Genomic DNA, 20,184 nt, shown 5'->3' with positions numbered 1-20,184 from the left:
GTTAAATCGAAATTGCCTCTTCGTCAGACGACAAGCTGTTTATTCTGGAGTACGAGCTTGTATTCAGTAGCAGGAAGAGCTGCTGCTCCATTCAACACTTGAAGGCTCCATGTGAACAGCCACATCAAAGCGATCACATGGCCATGCTCAAAGAAGGGGCGCATTCTTTTCTTCAACCTCGACTAGATAAAGCAACAAGAGCAAAAGGTGAAAGAGATGTACAGCCATCCCCAAGAAAGCACACTTACAAAAGGACCGCCCTCATTACTGGAAAGGACGCACGCCATATTGAAGACAGTGGAAAACGAAACAAAAATTTTTTAAAATCTGTAAACATGTGATAGATACCAGAAACCGGCACGAGTGAGTCTAGTGCTATGGCATGAATATTTGAACAGAGAATCGCCACTGTAGCCGTGTAAAAATTCTGCGAGCCAGAGCGACCTCTCCCATCTGTGGATGCATGCGCTCCGCATGGTGCAACAGTGCGAAAGGAGCGCGTCCTGCAGCCACTGGCAGAGACCCACACTGAGCTAACCCAGAGAAATACACAACAGATGATGGAACCACCTCCGAGATCGGGAAGTTTGTGTTACTGCGGACATACAGACTGCAGAACATGCAGTTATGTCAGTGACAATGAAAGTGTTAAAGATACATACGTCAATGTAAGCAATGCATGCTTATTTAACATGAGAAATTTATTAAAAAAACACCCTATTGGTTGATGGTCATGATCAAATGATTTATAGCGTTTCATGTCAGGGACACAAGCGCTCACAAGCAAGCCCAATGTTTCTGGCAACATTTATTATAACGTGAACAAAATCCAAGGTTATATACCAAGAAACTGCATACCTCAGTTGTTCTCATAGAGATTTTGCAAGTTTGAAGAGTTACAATACCATTAGTTGCTTGTCTAGCATGTACACATAGAAATGTCAATGTGTTATTAGGAAAGGGGGCTTGTGTCAAACACCTTTATACTACACAAGCTATCTTCTACTTTTACAAATGTGATAAATGAAAGCACACGAAACTCATTAAAGGGACACTAAAGGCAAACATTAAGTTGAGCTAGTTTGAAAGATCACGCTTCTGTAATAACAAGTTCTTCATTCGTAATGAACAGAGACCTTTTGTAAGCTAAAAAATGACGAAAATAGAAAATCAGAAAGGTGCCATCTATCGTCAACTCTGGTACCTCTTACGTGCGGCGTCAGCACTTCTGATTCACAGAGAGTGGTGGCGACCCGTCACTGTGCTTTTCTGCTTGCATGGGCTGAGGTTGAGGTGGCAACGTGTGGCAATTGGCCACCCTGCCGGCTCCAGTAGCAAAGGCTCAAGTGACCGCAACTGGTAACCTCAACCTAAGCAGAGCCCACTAAGCGACTCACGCATGCTGAACACCTACACCCACCGAGCAGTATGCTCTGTTTATAGAGCTAAATAAAGAGTATACATAACAATGGCATAGAGGGTGGTCACAGGGAGATGACATCAAGTCCTTGTCTTTGGTGCCGGCGATTCAAATTGAGAAGCGGCAGTAGGTCCTTCGACGACATTTTCCTAGGCAAGAAATTGATATATTGTCGTATAGAAAACGATGACAGATTTCTAGATGAATACTCTGTGGATCTGGCTCAACTTAATACTTTCCTCTAGTGTCCCTTTGAATAGCATGTCACTCGAATGCTGGCCGACAAGAACACCTTATTGTTCTTAGAGCTTCTTTCAGCAGTTATATTAAGCCTATCGAAAAGGATATGTACACTAATTCCCATGTTTCAGAACAGTCAGGCGACAGTGAAGCAAATAGGCATACACAGACGAAAGTAAACTGTGTGGAAAATACCGCTGGGATCTGATAAAGGCGTAACAAATAAAACTTCTTTTGCAGACTTATTCTTTCTGATATAAATGACACTCCAAAGGAACCCTTCGGTTATTATTAAAAGTGAAAACTCCCTCCAGCAAATGGTTGTCCAAGGTTAGGTTAAACTACGTAGTCTTATTATTATGTAGGGATCATGTATTTTGTTTTATCAGTGTTCAGCACCACATGATTTTCTGAAAACCAATTAGATACTGCAAGCACTTAAGATAATGTCCAGCAATTCTGAGACTGTGTTGCCACTTTATACTAGGTTGTACCATCATACATTTTGATTAAAGGACACGAGCAAGATCATTGATGCGCAAGAAAAAGCAAAATAGCTAGAGGCTCTGCGGTGCACCACAGCTTAAATACCTTTCAGGTATTGCACAGTTTAAATGCCCTTATGAGAAGCCAATGTTATATCAGGGAATGTTTAATGATATTTAGCAACTACAACTTGCCTGCCTTCATGACTGAGAGCGAGTTTCCAACTATAGCACAAGATTTTAGTTTTTCTATGATTATGAAATGGCAAAACATATAAAATGCCTTTCTGAAGCCTGAAAAGATTGGCATTAAAATACTCTGTTTTAGGGAAGGAATTTATTATTTCATAAAGGGTTGAAATGCAATGCCAGCATACTTACATGCTTCGATACAACATTGCTGGGGACATAGCATATAATTATGCAAGCGAAATGCATTCAACTGTAATGCAATAACTTAGAAAAGGATGCCAAGGGGGCCACCAAAGCGTTTTTCAAGCCACCGTCTTTCTACTGCAGGTTGTGTAGACCGACGGTTAAAGATGCTTCTAGTGTGGGTCAAATCCTGATAACAAAATATTTAACATTCTAATCAGGCAATCAAGTCACTACATCGCTGGTAACAATGATTGCCCAATGGCATTTGCTGGAAGCATTTTTGCGAGAATCAACATAGCCACTTGCTCGTCCGTGATTGATAAAATTTAAGTCACAGTTAACCACTGCACTGCAGCAAAAATGTGATAAATTAAGATAAATTAAGATTTGATTCTACTTTTGTTTGGTGTGCTTTTTATTTTAGTGCAAACAGACAGTCATAAAAAAAAGTGCGCACATAAGAAGCTTCTTGCCTCCCGAGTGTTGATCAGGCAATGCTAGTTTCTCACCTTGGTGCATTTTTGGCACAGCCTTTTCACTCGCAATGTTGTGCTGAGCAGCCTGGGCAGCCTGTGAAAGAAGAAGAGAGACCTTGTACAGTCTAGGTGTGCTCAAGTGGTAATGGCAACCACACCTCATTATCGTGAGGGAAGGTCATTGCTTACAGCGGCCTTCCATCCTATAGTTTGAACACGACGGCGTGGTGCGGCTCCATCTGGTTCGTTACCATGCTAACGGCGCGAGTTAGGTATTAGCGCATTGGAGTCCATGAGCACAGAACAGGGAACCATGGAATGCCAACTTCCACTGCATAGGCACTTGAAGCGCTTGCTATTGGCAGCAAAGGGTTACGTCAGTGGGTGAGAGAAACAGGGATGGGAGGTCATGCAAAATTCAAGCTAAGACATGAATTCTTTTTTTCTTGACGAAATTTTTTGGCAGAATAACTTTGGACTGCATACCTCTATGCTGCCATTCTTGGAGCATTTAAGTACCCAACCACCCACCTACACAACATACGACCGAGAAATGGTGCTTTGAAAAGACACGACCGAGAAAGAGTGGTTTGAAAAGTGTTTGAGGGCCCCTTTAATAGCACCCAAGTTTGTTATGCAGCTCTGTAGTCTGTACATGGGAGTCAACTTGGCAACTTATGGTACATATGGGTCTGAATACATGGCAGAGCCGGCATGAATTTAACTATACTTGCACTGACAGCAACCCTTATGTCCAAGAGTTGCGTATGAATAGCTCTATCAATAGTTTGATAAAAACAGATCTGATTTCTTCTACTTTTATGTTCTGAAAACAGCAACTAATATTGACCTCTCTCTTGAGCTCTGGCAGTGGGAAGATCAGTTGAGCATTGCTTATACGCGTTTTCAACATGTTTCAAAATGTAAACATCGAAATCATAGCCCATCTTTATGGATGAACTATCAGTAGCAACATCATTATAATTTAATTCCTATTACAACATTTATTACTTGTCACATTGCAAGGGCCTCTCATCTGCACCTCAACCTTAGTAATGATATGGTTGCTGGAGGCACAAAATTGCCTTAGCCGCAGTTGTGCTGTCCTGCTCTATGGTGAAGGTTTCTGTACGGAGGGTCAAAAGGCTTCTGGAAACGTGGAGTGCATTTTGGCTGCAACATTGACGAACCAAAGCGAACGCATCGCCACCACTGCATTCAGTCACCTCAGTAGCGGCGCCAGTTCTGCCTCCCACTGCTAGCATGAGCATTTTCCTCACGCCACACCAGTATAAGCACACTAGTGATCCTGTTGATCTGCCTTGTGCATAAACTGCTGCGAGTGCAACGAGCAGTTACGTTACCCAATCAGACTGCTACAATCGATCGCAACTGAGCCTCATCCAGATCAAATTCCATGGTCACAGGTGGCTACATTGATCAAGCGAGGAGCCAATCGCCGTGGAGGAGTTTGATTCCAATCGGGCTCGAGCACAATCGAAAGTGGCCAAGCGATAACATTATAATATTGCACTGGGCGCCGTACCTCATCCAACCTGTAGCTGCAAGGGCGCTGTTACTTCTACCCAATAGGAGCTGCCTTGCATTATGTGTCGTGTCAATAGGCCGAGCCTGTGCATAATTAAAACACCATCCAAGGACAAATCTTAGAACGTTGGTGAAGCATGCATATTCTGAAGAACCCACATGACCATAGTACAGCACTAAACCTCGTTGTCACTGTCAATGCTTTGCCTTTTGCGTGAAACAGGCATTTTTTTACAGCAAAGCTGTTTATGCAGACCCTGTGCCATAATTGTTGGACTTCACCAAAATTGTCACCATCAGCAATGGCTTGAGCGTCATCTTCTTTCCCAGCTGGCTTGTTGGCACCGCTTAGCGCTACCGCGCCAACACGCTCATGCCACTGCTCCCATGTTCGCCGTCATCTGCCACAGCTGTCTCTATTGGCACTCGTCATTCTAGCGTAGAATTTCGCTTCTCGTCTGTCGTTGTAATGGGCAGGCCGCGTTTACAATGGTAGAATGAGCCATTGATTAAGGGGATATGAGCATTGTCTTACGCGACAGACAGATTTAAAGGGACACTAAAGGTTACCAGAAAGTCAAGTTAAAGTGGTAGAGCAATGTTCTAGAATGTCTAAGGCGTCAATATAATCGAGAACAGAGCTTTAGTAACTGAGAAATTGAGGTAAATGCATGACACGATTTGAGACCCCCCAGCGACATTCCGGTACTAGTCCGATGACGAAAGCACTCCTCATAATTTGTGTTACTAATACTCAACTACTCGTATTGAAAATATCATTTCATTCGATTATAAGACGGAAGAAAATGCTACTTGTCTACGTCTATTCGATTCTAAGAAAAAATAACATTTTGACGTTACCCTTCTGTAGTATGGGTGGTCGAAAGGTTTCGTTTTTGCTCGACTCTGCGCGCTCGACTCTGCGCCGCGCACGCTTTGGAGTTTCAGTAGTTTCGTTATCGCCTCGTGCTGTGCGGGTTCTGCTGGCTCGCGAAACTTTCATTTCGAACAAGCAGTGAGAAAATGCCACGTCCTTGTGATGTCGTGGGAAGCCCTCGTTGCTTTCCCACTCCGGAGAGCCGGTGTCGAGGCCGCCGTCGTATACGCAACGACGCCGGCAGCATGAGCCCTCAGCAGGAGGTCGCGCTCGTCAGTGCTCAAATCGCTGAAGTTGAGCCCAGCATCGCGAGCCAATCTGTCGTTGTCAGGGTCCATTACAACGAGCGTCGAAATTTGCGTCATAGAATAAAGTAACAGCTTATGGTCGCGCGTTTCTCCTTCCGCTAGCCACCATACTCTCGCTTTCGCTCTGCTGTCGGCTCTGTCTTTGCTGTTTCTGGCCGCGCGTTTGCGTTTTGCGCGGAAAAGCCGTAGCGCCGTCTGCGGACGCCGTTCTACTCACCGATGGCGCAACGTCACTATGAGACCATGATGTCAGTACAGTCGAACCCCGCTACAACGAACGTCGCTTCAACGAAATTTTCGCTTCAACGAAATATTTCCAATTCCCCGTCAGCTCGCTATACAAAGTAATGGAACAAATTTCTCATCACAACGAACCATTTTTGGGGCGCGTTTCCGCTTCAACGAAATTTTTGCTATGCGAAGCTCGATTTAAAAATATATCTTACAATAAAACAAGCATATCGCCGCCCATCTATGTACTTCCATAGGCCCACGCTGCTTTGTTTCGCTAAACATTCGCTGGACCAAACTAATCCACTCACTGAAACGCACATGATCACCGCCATAGCTTGGTGTTGATGACTATCGGGCTGGCTGCCTTGCGACAAGGCGCGGGGGCAAGCTCCCGTTTTCTTCCAATCCAATTCAGAGCCGCAACCAATCCGTTGCCAAAGGACGCAGCAGCCTGGCAACAGCAGCGCGTTTGCCCTAGTTTTTTTCACTCGTGCTTGTGCTGCTAGTGCGCTGTAATGAATGCGAGCATGGCGACTTCATCTAGAAAGCGGAAGTTCCTCTCGCTTGAAGAGAAGGCACGGATTATCAGCGCGGCATCCAGTGGCAGGAAAAAGGGAGATGTTGCAGCGGACTTCGGCATCTCACAGAGCACGCTGTCAACGATCTTGAAGTCGAAAGACGCGATAGCGCAAGCTCTTTCTTCGGGGACATCCGCGAAGCGGAAAAAGCTGACGCAAGCGGCTCATGAGGACCTTGAGAAGGCTCTGTACACGTGGTTCCTCGACGTGCGCGCAAAGAAGATGCCGGTCAGCGGAAACATGTTGCAGCAAAAGGCACTTGGCTATGCCTGTATGCTGGGCATCAATGATTTCAAAGCCAGCTCAGGGTGGCTGACCCGTTTTAAGGCCAGGCATGAAATCGTCGCTAAAGTGCTGTGTGGGGAGTCGGCCTCATCAGACGCCGACGCTGCATCTGCTTGGGCATCAGCTACTGTGCCGGAATTAATGGAGAAATATGCCACATCAGACATATACAATGCCGATGAAACGGGACTTTTCTTCGAGCTCCTCCCCTCCAAGACGCTTCACATGAAGGGCCAGCCATGCAGCGGAGGGAAGCATAGCAAAAAGCGTGTGACTGTGCTCCTGTGCTGCAACATGGACGGGTCTGACAAGCGCTGCCCACTGGTGATAGGCAAAAGTGCGAAGCCGCGGTGCTTCAAAGGTGGCAAGAGCCTGCCCGTCAAATATGTTGCCAATAAGAAGTCTTGGATGACACGGGCCGTTTTCAAAGAGTGGCTAACCGCTTTCGACCGTGACATGACGGCAAAGAAACGTAAGGTTTGTTTGCTCATCGACAATTGCTCAGCGCATAACGTTGAAGACGTTCAGCTTCAAAGCGTGGAAGTAAGATTCTTCCCGCCGAATTGCACGGCTTTAATCCAGCCGCTGGATCAAGGTATCATCAATAGCGTTAAAAGCGCTTATCGACAGCGACTGATTCAGCGGCTGGTGTTAAACATCGACACCGGTCGGGCAATCGAAGTGGATTTGTACATGGCTGTACAGATGGTCTCAGCAGCGTGGACGGCAACCAGTCGCAGTATCATCTACAACTGTTTTGTGCACGCCGGCTTTCACTCCGATGCTCAACTGGCAGCGAACTCCACGTCGGACGAGGAAGGCTGCAGTACAATTGCTCCACCCTCCACAGAGGCCAATGCGGCATGGGCAGCCCTTCAGGACTCCGGAGATGTGCCGGCCGATGTTCACATCGGCGACTACATCGCTGTTGACAGTGAAGTGCTAGCTCACGAGGAGCTGAGTGACGAAGCTATAATTGAGGGCGTTCGCCACAACGACGCATCATCGGATGATGACAGCGACGCGGAGGACTTAGCGCCACCACCTGCAATAAAAGTGATGGATGCTTTTGATGTGATCCGCAGATTTTTCGGTGCTCACGATGACGACGTCGCGATGCAACTGTTCACCGAGTGCGAAAGCCGCGCCACTGCACTCGTGGCAAAAAAAAAGAAGCAGAAGAAGCTGACCGACTTCTTTGGAAATAAATGATGTTTTGGGACTATGTGGTCCAACCTGACAGTGTTTTTGGCCTGTTTTCGCCTCAACGAAATTTCGCTTTAACGAAATTTTTCGCACGCCCCGTCAGTTTCGTTGTAGCGAGGTTCAACTGTACTCCTCGATCGGAGGGCGGGCGATTTGAACTGCGCTAGAGGTACGTGGACGCTTCAGAACGCATTTTCTCTTAAAATAAGTCTCTCCTTGGCACGAAACAAGCGTTTCTAGGTTTCTGGGATGGTATTTCAACAGTCCACGTTCACTTAATAGTAACCTTTAGTGTCCCTTTAATTTTGAAGTGATTTTGAAGACTCACAAGCTGCAATGCTGGTCTGATGCTCTTAACCAAACCAACAAGCAAACTCGAGACATTGAACGCAAGCGACAATGGCAGACTGTGGGTATACCATCACTGACTTCACTCTCGCCGTTGCAGCGTGTGTGTACCTTGGAGCACTGCATTGGCCCGGGCTGGCCTGAAAGCTAAGGGCCCGGCCAGCTATTTCTATTGTGGGCCCGTGCCGGGCTCGGGCCAAGGATCTTCGGGATCGGGTCAAGCCAAGGCCTTGGTCAGTCCCGTAATAGACCCGGGTCTCTGTCAGGCCTGTAATAGGGTGGGTATGCTATTGGTGACTTTTGAAACTACCTACTATAAGTAGGAAGAACTTTATGTCATCAGCGTTAGGTGGGGTGATTAGGCATGGTTTCTTCAGGCGGGCCAGATGGCCATCAATCGACGTTTGATGGTGACCTCTTCAGCTCATTCTATGGCCTAGAGTTAGGCATCCAGACTAGAACTGCACAACACCGCATACAGTCCTTCAAGTGAGGGAGAGGCCATCATGTTAGGAGGAGGCTTGTCCTCCTTGCAGTCCGATATGTGATTCAGTGTTGCTAGTTCCCCACATAATCTACAGAGTGGACTCAGCCGCATGGACACAGCCAAACTCTCTCTAGAAAATGTTCTGTGCCGTGGATGGTATCTTCACAATTACCGACAATTGGACCATGCTTTGCTTATGCTCAAAAGCTAATGGGCCAAGCCAGGCTGACGAGTCAGGCTCAGGCCGGCTGCCCACAGCACTTTCGGGCCTGGGCCAGACCTGGGCCTGAAAAAAATGGCCCATGCAGTGCTCCTTGTCTAACCTCATTAAGAAACACAAAGACGCCAATTGTCAAACCAATCCAACCAATCGTGAAAATGATTGCAGCACCTGCGTCTCCAGTGGTGGGCCTTGCACCATATATACGAAACTTTGGATTAGTTGTTCCGCACATTCCATCCCAGCTACAACTATGAAAAGACCACGAGTAGTGCGTACTCCTGAGGAAGAAGCTGCCTACCGCGGTGTCAGCGAGAGTTGGCTCGTGAATGGGCTCATCGTCGTAGGGCATGTGCCACGTGCAAAAGAAAACACTCCTAACGAATGCTCACCACGCGAAGCATGCAAAAGCGAAAATGAGGTGAAAGAATGGTTAAACAAAAGATTTACAATAGGTACGTTCAATTTGCCAATTGCACCACCTGAACAAGTTCCCCAGGTGTTGCACCGTCACAGGAAGCACACAGCTAGCTAGTAGATTACTTTCCAGCTTGATCTAGCTAAGGCCACAGCTAGTAGCCATCTTTTGTAAGCTGTGCTCTAGACCAAGACCTTTACAAGCTAGCTGGTAGCTCAGCTAATGCTCCCTTCACTTACGGCTAGTAGCCACCTTGGTAAGCACTGCTGTAACTGTGGTTTAGACATTAAATGACCAAGCTTGTTTCACCTTCGCAGGTGCTACAGCTAGCTCTACTTACCATGTTTACAATTCCGGAAGGTTGAATTATTATACATGTCACCACAAAAGCACAAGAAAGGCAATGCCAAAAGTAAAATTTTGACTCTGACTGTGGTCAGAGCCTTTCTTGTGCCAAGTTAATTCCGAACCAGATGAGCTGTTCTCAAGTCCTTGATTTTCTGACACTGTAGTAATGCACAAATACCAAATTGATAATCACTTAAAGAAGTAATAAATCCAGTGAAACAAAATACTTTTTGTCAATATATACCACCAGTACCAAAATAGTTATACCAACATTAACAGAGAGATCTTTTTGTGCTCTATATATTTTTCTCCCACACCTTCCTTGTAAACTGCAAGACTAAGCCCATGCAACTATAAGCATTTCAAGTGATCACATGACGTCACGACTAGCCAGGTTTATTGTGTAGCAAAGTTGGTAATGAAACATTATCGGAGGTTTTCATACAAAGTATGACATCTGCCACTACGCATGAGCAGCGGAAAAAGCGACTTTTCATTATGCCCCTTCATTTCTAAGAACTTAAGGTATCGCTTAAACAAGTGTAGTAGTTCAGCCTAAGCACACACAGAGCGCACATAATGCATTGCAGTCTACTCATTTTGTTCAGCCATTTTTAACATTTGAGCACGTCTGTAAATAGTCGTACATTTTCAGAACCAGAAAGGACCATTGTTATGCGCCAGTAGTGGATCAGTATTAATGTACTATTAGCGTGCCGGCTATAGCAGTGCACTTAAGCATGTCTGTCTGACATATTGCAACATATGTATGATTCCATTTGTGTTGCAACATATGTATAATTCTACTCATGGCCTGTTCCACAGGCCATTAGTAGGTCTCACTGTATGTGCATCTTATGTGCCAGTTGACTTGCCTGGTATGAAAATGCATGGATCCACATGCAAAAACCACATATGCCATCTACAAGACCAAACCCAACCAACAAATACTGCTATCTACTCAGGCAAACTGCACTATAAACAGTTGCATGTGTGGAGAGTGCACTTTAAGGAAGATAAAAGAGCATGCAGAAAGGCTGTTTCCTGTTTCTACAAGGACACAACCTTGCATAATGGCTCATAGATGCTTAAAGGAGCAGTAAAAATGCAGTTTATTTCTTAAATACAAATCTGATTCAGTATGGTTGCTATGAATATGAATATCTGATTCAGCATGTTTGCTATGAATATGACTAATACAGCGGGTCCTTAGTACTAAAGGCAACTTCTTTACAGAGAACTTGCACAATGCTATCACAACGCTATCTTTACATTAACTAACGTTCTAAGACTTATTTAGCCTAACTCATGGCTGCAAGAAGTGTAGCATGGTCACACCAAACACACAAAACTGATTTGTGGTGCTATCAAAAGTTACCAATCGGAATTACAACTGAACTGTCGATGGCCTACCAAAAAAAGCCTATTGTGGGCCCAGGAGCCATGTTTTGATTAAGAGGCCCACCATTCCTGCTAACCGGAAAGGCTTGATTTTCACCCTGGAATACTCTGTTGCAATCTTCTAGGGACAAGTGGGGCTCCCATGCAGAAAGTTGTTCGATGACATCACAGCTACGGAACTTCCTTCTTCGAGCCACCTCAGGGAAAGATGCAGCTGCTTACACAGGGTTGGCGGGCTCAATGGTCTCTAGTATTCTGCATTATTTAAAACAAGACATTAACAATGTAAAACAAATTGTGCATCCAAATTATTACTTTCGTTTAAAATCAGTTAATGCACCTAGGAGAAATTCATTAAGAGAGTAACGACACAAATCTTTTCTGCCCCACTTTTGTGCTTTTTTAGGTAGTTGCCAGCCCTACAATTATGACATGGAACATCCTTTCCTTAAGCAGCAAAAATAATTATTACACCAGGTTTTATGCAGCTAGTTTAATTAAAATGTACTCCAAGTGAAGCCCTATTTTATATGTGAAGCAGGAGACTATTTACATCACCAAAGGCAAAGTTGGAATTCACACGGTGCCACAAACAACTCAAGCACAAGACAGATGGCACAATGCAGCAGCCAATGGTGATATAATGACCTTGTCACTGAAAGTCGTCAAATCTACCCTTTCAATTACGTGCTTCTCCTTGAAATGCAGGAGGACTCTCTCCCATGTTATCCTGTCGAGTGTTGAATGATCTCTGTTTTTGCAGCATGGTCACAGTTTATGTGTAGACATCAGTTGTGTCTGGTACCATGAGACTGCCACATCAAGTATTGGTGACACAATACACTTCTGCTTCACGTCCAAAGCCACACAACACTTTGTGCATGTTTTGAGCTGTCACATTAAAGGTAATGTATCAACTAATAATATTTCTGTGTTATTACAGAAGTAATTGAAGCTCTATAGCATAATTACGAGTTGACAGCTATCCATTCTTTGTATAAAGTCGAGGCGAACATTTTGCGGTACACTCCTAAAAGAACAAATCACTCTCTCGTCAGCATAAACAATGACAAACAACCTTGTGATCATCTTTTTATGTCAAATTCAGATTGGATATTGCAAACTTCAAAAGGGAAAGGCCATTTTCCTTACTCACAACTAGCACAACATAAATCTCCCTTTCCAGATGCTGACAGCATTTAAACATTGCAATTTGTCAAGCTAGAGTTGAGACATATTTATAACTAAATTATTTCCTACCAATAAATGGAAGCATACCTCACTTGCATATAAGCCAGAGAACACGGTAAGAATTCTATGTAATTAAGGTTATTGCATTTTTGCAATGTTGTATATCATTTTCATAAACAGTATTCCTTTTGCTCTGATAACAGTAACAAGTGTTCGTGTGCCTTCGGATATTGCTTTGTATTCCCTGTGCCTTCAATATTGTGTAACACGGTAATCTTTTTATAGCAATGTTCCTGTTGGAAATTTGTACTTTTTATACCTTTGCTGTAACTTTTTATACCTTTGCTACCTTTACTGCCCTGCCATAGGGCCTGTAAGGTTCTTTTGAATAAATAAATAAAATGTGTCACATTTACCTTTAAAGCATGCTCAAGCAGGAGCGTTGTCAGCCAGTCTGCCACTGTTTTGACAGAATGTGACAGCCCAGTAGCTCAAGTTGGGTCGTCTCTAGCCACCTCTGAAATTCAGAAAACGTTGATCAGCTGATGCAAGTAGCACAAATGATTACTTAGTAAAATTATAGCACATTGGCTATTAAAGCTTCAAGCTGCACTGGCTTATGTGAAGGAACCAATTGAAATGTGACAGCTCACTATTCAACAAACAAAATGGGCTTTGCTTTAACCTTGTTTCTTGTCTCAAATTTATTGTCTTTGCTTTCTCTCTGCAACCAAATTAACTCTACATTACTTCAAGCTCACATTCCATGGCAGCTATGAATCCATCCAAGGTTTTGCCCTTGTACTAGTGAGAAACGTAGAATGTCATATGAACAGTGACAGCTTACACAAAACTTCAAATGCGAGTTCCGAGTGAAGACAGGTGCTCCAAAAGAAAAAAGAAAAAAGATTCATATGCGTGGAACCACAAAAATAGAAAAAGATGCAGGATACCTATTGACTGCACACTACTCTGTGACAACACTGCAAGCGACACAGCTGTCTTGACTGTCAGATGGGATAGTGCAGCACAGATACCGTTCAATATAAACAGAATAAAGCCCAACTGACGGTTATGGTATTTTGCATAAAAAAAAGAATTTTAAGTAGATTATACAGATTCAACCAATACATGCAAAAGTAATTCAAAGTTCAGCATGATTTGCGAACAGGTCATTTACATTTCACACAGGAACAATGAAACGAGTCACACAGTACTAGACTTCTTAACCATGAAATTGTAAGTTACATTTAGCTAATGTGTAAAGGTGGTATTTCTTGCACTCAAAGTAAGATGCAGGGCCAAATTTTTTAGCCACATAAGTTCAAATTTTCATGAAATGTTGCATACATTTGCTTATGCTGCATATGTATGCTTATGAACTGCTGATGATTTTGTTTTAGTATAGTTTTACTGCCTTGTGACTTCCATTGAAACAGCATCATAAACTTCTGGTCTTTACTGTCATCAGAATAGTGGCTAGGCGGGCTTGTTGGTACGAACACATACATGTCCCCTTTTATGTGTCCCGCTATTTGCTAAAGTATGAGTTACTGTTACTATCGTACAAAAGAGGACTCAGCTGCAGGCGACCGTTACCTTCGGCGACCGCACTTGTTTGCTGCCTGCCATTGGTGTTGTTTGCATTGCCTTCATGCCTATCAGTGGAGCGGGCGCACTTTCATGAACTATATATGTGGGGTCATTAGCAGATTTTTCTAGATTTGGGAGGTCAACGAAGTGTTGAGGCGACTTTCATGCTATAGCGATATTTTTGTGGTTTCATTTATTTTTCGTCTGTGGTCGCAACCTGTTTGTGTCAATAACGCCATCATATTTTAATACAACGCATGCATATTGATGAATATAGTATCGCAACCACATATCGAGTCAATAACGAAACTACACAGCTCCCGTCGTAGCCTCAAAGCTAGTACCACATTCAAGTTGCAAAGAGGCAAAAAAACAAAAAAACAATGCTGCTAACATAAAGAAAAAGCTTGCAATCTGAAACAGCCTCAGTCGATAATTGCATGAACGCGACAATCCGAAACGTTAACTGACGTTCATGCCATTAAAATTGCGCAACATGATTTGCAGCAAAGCAGGAACCCTTCAATCATATAACAAAATGACTTCATCATCATCATCATCATCAGCCTGGTTGCACCCACTGCAGGGCAAAGGCCTCTCCCATACTTCTCCAACAACCCCGGTCCTGTACTAATTGTGGCCATGTCGTCACTGCAAACTTCTTAATCTCATCCGCCCACCTAACTTTCTGACGCCCCCTGCTACGCTTCCCTTCCCTTGGAATCTAGTCCGTAACCCTTAATGACCATCGGTTATCTTCCCCCCTCATTACGTGTCCTGCCCATGCCCCATTTCTTTTTCTTGATTTCAACTAAGATGTCATTAACTCGCGTTTGTTCCCTCACCCAATCTGCTCATTTCTTATCCCTTAACGTTACACCTATCATTCTTCTTTCCATAGCTTGTTGCGTCGTCCTCAGTTTGAGTAGAACCCTTTTCGTAAGCCTCCAGGTTTCTGCCCCGTAGGTGAGTACTGGTAAGACACAGCTATTATACACTTTTCTCTTGAGGGTTAATGGCAACCTGCTGTTCATGATCTGAGAATGCCTGCCAAACGCACCCCAGCCCATTCTTATTCTTCTGATTATTTCCGTCTCATGATCCAGATCCACCGTCACTACCTGCCCTAAGTAGATGTATTCCCTTACCACTTCCAGTGCCTCGCTACCCATCGTAAATTGCTGTTCTCTTCCAAGACTGTTCAACATTACTTTAGTTTTCTGCAGATTAATTTTTAGACCCACTCTTCTGCTTTGCCTCTCCAGGTCAGTGAGCATGCATTGCAATTGGTCCCCTGAGTTACTAAGCAAGGCAATATCATCAGCGAATTGCAAGTTACTATGGTATTCTCCATTAACTTTTATCCCCAATTCTTCCCAATCCAGGTCTCTGAATACCTCCTGTAAACATGCTGTGAATAGCATTGGAGAGATCGTGTCTCCCTGCCTGACACCTTTCTTTATTGGAATTTTGTTGCTTGCTTTGTGGAGGATTACGGTGGCTGTGGAGCCGCTATAGATACCTTTCAGTATTTTTACATACGGCTCGTCTACACCCTGATTCTGTAACGCCTTCATGACTGCTGAGGTTTCGATAGAATCAAACGCTTTCTCGTAATCAATGAAAGCTATATATAAGGGTGCATTTCTCTATCACCTGATTGATAGTGTGTATATGGTCTATTGTTGAGTAGCCCTTACGGAATCCTGCCTGGTCCTTTGCTTGACAGAAGTCTAAGGTGTTCCTGATTCTATTTGCGATTACCTTAGTAAATAGTTTGTAGGCAACTGACTTTCAAGTCTTTGGCGTCCCCTTTATTATGGATTAGGATTATGTTAGCGTTCTTCCAAGATTCCGGTACGCTCGAGGTCATGAGGCATTGCATATACAGGGTGGCCAGTTTCTCTAGAACAATCTGCCCACCATTTTTCAACAAATCTGCTGTTACCTGGTCCTCCCCAGCTGCCTTCCCCCTTTGCATAGCTCCCAAGGCTTTCTTTACTTCTTCCAGCGTTACCTGTGGGATTTCGAATTCCTCTAGACTATTCTCTCTTCCATTATCGTCGTGGGTGCCACTGGTACTGTATATATCTCTATAGAACTCCTCAGCCACTTGAACTATCTCATCCATATTAGTAATGATATTGCCAGTTTTGTCTCTTAACGCATACATAGGATTCTTGCCAATTCCTAGTTTCTTCTTCACTGCTTTTAGGCTTCCTCCATTCCTGAGAGCATGTTCAATTCTATCCATATTATACTTCCTTACGTCAGCTGTCTTACGCTTGTTGATAAACTTCGAAAGTTCTGCCAGTTCTATTCTAGCTGTAGGGTTAGAGGCTTTCATACATTGGCGTTTCTTGATCAGATCTTTCATCTCCTGCGATAGCTTACTGGTATCCTGTCTAACGGGTTACCACCGACTTCTGTTGCACACTCCTTAATGATGCCCATAAGATTGTCGTTCATTGCTTCAACACTAAGGTCCTCTTCCTGAGTTAAGGCAGAATACCTGTTCTGTAGCTTGATCTGGAATTCCTCTATTTTCCCTCTTACCGCTAACTCATTGATCGGCTTCTTATGTACCAGTTTCTTCCGTTCCCTCCTCAGGTCTGGGCTAATTAGAGTTCTTACCATCCTATGGTCACTGCAGCGCACCTTGCTGAGCACGTCCACATCTTGTATGATGCCAGGGTTAACGCAGAGTATAAAGTCTATTTCATTTCTAGTCTCGCCATTCGGGCTCCTCCATGTCCACTTTCGGCTATCCCGCTTGCGGAAGAAGGTATTCATTATCCGCATATTATTCTGTTCCGCAAACTCTACTAATAACTCTCCCCTGCTATTCCTAGTGCCTATGCCATATTCCCCCACTGCCTTGTCTCCAGCCTGCTTCTTGCCTACCTTAGCATTGAAGTCGCCCATCAGTATAGTGTATTTTGTTTTCACTCTACCCATCGCCGATTCCACGTCTTCATAGAAGCTTTCGACTTCCTGGTCATCATGACTGGATGTAGGGCCGTAGACCTGTACAACCTTCATTTTGTACCTCTTATTAAGTTTCACAACAAGACCTGCCACCCTCTCGTTATAGGCACCCTGCAATGGCCAGGCGGCGCAGCGATCGGTTCAGCCGTCAGTGCCACCGTGTCAGTTGCGCGAAACACCGAGGCGGCCGCTGCTACGGAGGCATGCTTTTGCGGCGCTCGTTTGAAACTTGCCGGACGTACTAAATTGTGGTTTTAAGGCAATAGAAAACATCGAGGCCTATCTTGGACTACCGACGCTTGAGAAAAGACGTCAAATTTACAACAGCCATGTATATCATGTCAAATAAGTAAACAGCACGGACATCACAGCGAGGTGCTTAAATTAAATCATGTTCTTTTAAGTGCCAAAACCACGATATGATTAGGAGGCACGCCGTAGTGGGGGACTCCGGAATAATTTGGACCACCTGGGGTTCTTTAACCTACACGTAAATCAAATTACAAGGGTGTTTTGGTATTTAGACCCCACCGAAATTCGCCCGCCATGGCCGGGATTTGATCCCGCGACCTTGTGCTTAGCAGCCCAACACCATCTATAGCCACTAAGCAAGCACCGCAGGTCGCGAAGTATTTGTCGCAACAAAGCAAGCATACTTACGTCGAACTCAACGTGAGTTAACAAATCATGATTTTATGCCACTTAAGTGAGCAAATACGGCCGTGGGCGTCTTTGAACTGTCATTTGTCGCTTCATTGGAGCGTACCTTGTACCTCACAACTGTAGAGGTTTTGGCGAATTGGCAGGCAAGTGCTTTTTTTTCTCCGTTTAACAAAGTGCCTCGAGCATATTCTGGTATTGCCGTTTGGGCTCGAATGTGAGGGGGCATTACCGCTGAAGCATCATAGAGGGCAATCAGCTGGAGACTAAACAACGTGAAGACTGAACAAATATGCGCTAGCGTGTGCGAGAGAAATGCTAATTTGCAAATACTCAACGTGTGCTGCAATGTACTCCAACTTTAGTTCTGTTCTAAGCGCGAGAAAATATCGGCGCGAATGAGCTCTTTTCCAGCATTCGTGTCTTGATCTTGACGCAGGAAGAAACACAGCGCGTACAAAGCTCCAACATGGCACGTTTACGAAGCTAGATTTGACACGTAACAACCACTACGCGTTTGTTTTGGAGCAAGACGAGCTAAAAAACTATCTAAACTGATTTACAAGAGCGGGGATCAGTTCACGCGTTTTTGTGCAGTTGACGCTTTATTGCATATTTTTACAGATGCCGCTGCTCGTTCTTAATTTATTTTTCTTGTTAAATTTGCATTTACGTCTTAGTTCGTTGAACAGAATTCAGAAGACTGACACGAACCGCGACGATCCACTGCAGCCACAGGGTTGCTTCCCCCAGTTTTGAATGGAAGCGGTACAATTTGATACCGATCGACATTCCCTTCGAGGCGGTGACAATCCTCAACGTATCAGTATCTGCACTTGTTCTTAGCACTTGTTCTCTACCTTAGCAGTATCTGCACTTGTTCTTTTTGTTCACACTTCTCACGAAAGAGCTGCCAGGAAGCCGCGGTGAATCCATTGGAAAATTGGAAAAGCAGGCTTTCAGGCGGGCCTGAGCGCACCACGGGCAATAGCGAAATGACGGTGAGGGCCTACCCGCGGGTGCTCACCGCCGCTGCTAGGTGGCGCGACATGTACAGGCCTAACTTCATTGCAGGGTGCCCATAATGCTATAGAATTCCTGTATGTTACCAGCTATATTCTTATTAATCAGGAATCCGACTCCTAGTTCTCGTCTCTCCGGTAAGCCCCGATAGCACAGGATGTGCCCGCTTTTTAGCACTGTAAATGCTTCTTTTGGCGTCCTAAATTCACTGAGCCCTAGTATATCCCCTTTACTGCCCTCTAATTCCTCCAATAGCACTGCTAGACTCGCCTCACTAGATAACGTTCTAGCGTTAAACGTTGCCAGGTTCATATTCCAATGGCGGCCTGTCCGGTGAACACAAAATGACTTACTGAACCGAAATAAAGCAGCGTTGTCGCTGCCGCTCTTCCAAACACGGTCCCCATGTCACTGAGGTGTTACAAGTTCGCGGCATTGGCGGCGCCGCCATGCGCGGCGCGCTCCCCGTCCTCCTCTGTCTTCTGTGTTGGATTGGCGCGACTCGCTACGTTCTTGTGCTCGCATTTCCGAGCACAGATTGGTGTACGCCTGCTTTTCGCACTGGGCCACTGGGCTTTTATGAAGTCGCTTGCCGTCGGTGCGTCGGCTAGCGCAGTCGTGCTTTTTCCGCGCGTGTACCGTGCATGTATACGCACGCAGGAATGCCGTAAAACATGCAAGCAAAGGGACAAGAAACTACGCTTTTTTTTTCTCTTAACTTTATGATGTACCTGCACACTGGGTAGCGCCAAGCGATGGTTTCTTGGTAACGATGGTTTGCGGAAGCTTTAGCTCGGGCGCGCCTTTACATGCATGTAAAAGGAGAATTCATTTTTCTCCGTAACCACTGCACCAAATTTGGCGAGGTTTGTTGCACTTTGTGCTTCTATTTTCTCGAACTTCCGAATTTTTGAAAATCTTTCTTTTTAAATTTCAGGCCCTAAATCGAAATTCCGCTTCCAACAGTCACTATAATTTAACCTTTTCTCTCAAATGCAACAAATTTAATTAGAATCGGCCCAGGGGTTATCTCAGAAAAACGTTTTTGCGTTTTACATCTATTTGAATAGGCCGCGTCGGAGTTGGGCCCGAGCTAAAGCTTGGACCCAATAATTGACCTCATCAACTGCCTCGATTGGTTCACTTGACTTTTTGGACCATCGGGGCCACGCCAACGCCGGCAACGCCGGATTTTTCCGCCTCATGAGTCATATAATGCTTTTGAGGTACATATATGTGCGAGATGTCGCAAAACGTAAAAATTTAAAAAAAATTGTGTATGGCAGTGGCATAGCTCGGCTATGCCAGGATATATGTAGGGAAAGCTAAGGCATAGCATGGTTAACCTTGGTTAATCTTGATGGAAAGTTCAGGTTAGTCTGGTTGTCTAGCTATGTTGCGGCGTTTAGCCAGTCGTTCGGTGCGCTGTTCGTCTGTTTCCTGGGCGATTCGTTTCCTCTTCATCTCGTTCC

The 20,184-nt window shown here is 44.7% G+C and overlaps 1 long non-coding RNA gene across 1 annotated transcript; it reads right to left on the bottom strand.

Moving 5' to 3' along the window:
- Positions 1-10,950: 10,950 nt before the first annotated feature.
- Positions 10,951-19,187, bottom strand: LOC142568674 (uncharacterized). Its single transcript, XR_012825496.1, has 3 exons — positions 19,066-19,187; positions 12,865-12,965; positions 10,951-11,512 (listed from the first exon to the last, which is right to left on the bottom strand). It is a non-coding gene; the product is annotated as an uncharacterized LOC142568674 (long non-coding RNA).
- Positions 19,188-20,184: the final 997 nt, after the last annotated feature.

This window comes from Dermacentor variabilis, unplaced genomic scaffold (assembly GCF_050947875.1).
Source record: "Dermacentor variabilis isolate Ectoservices unplaced genomic scaffold, ASM5094787v1 scaffold_29, whole genome shotgun sequence".
Lineage (NCBI taxonomy): Eukaryota > Metazoa > Arthropoda > Arachnida > Ixodida > Ixodidae > Dermacentor > Dermacentor variabilis.
The sequence above is the reverse complement of the archived record's forward strand: the minus strand, read 5'-3'. Positions and strand labels throughout refer to the sequence as shown.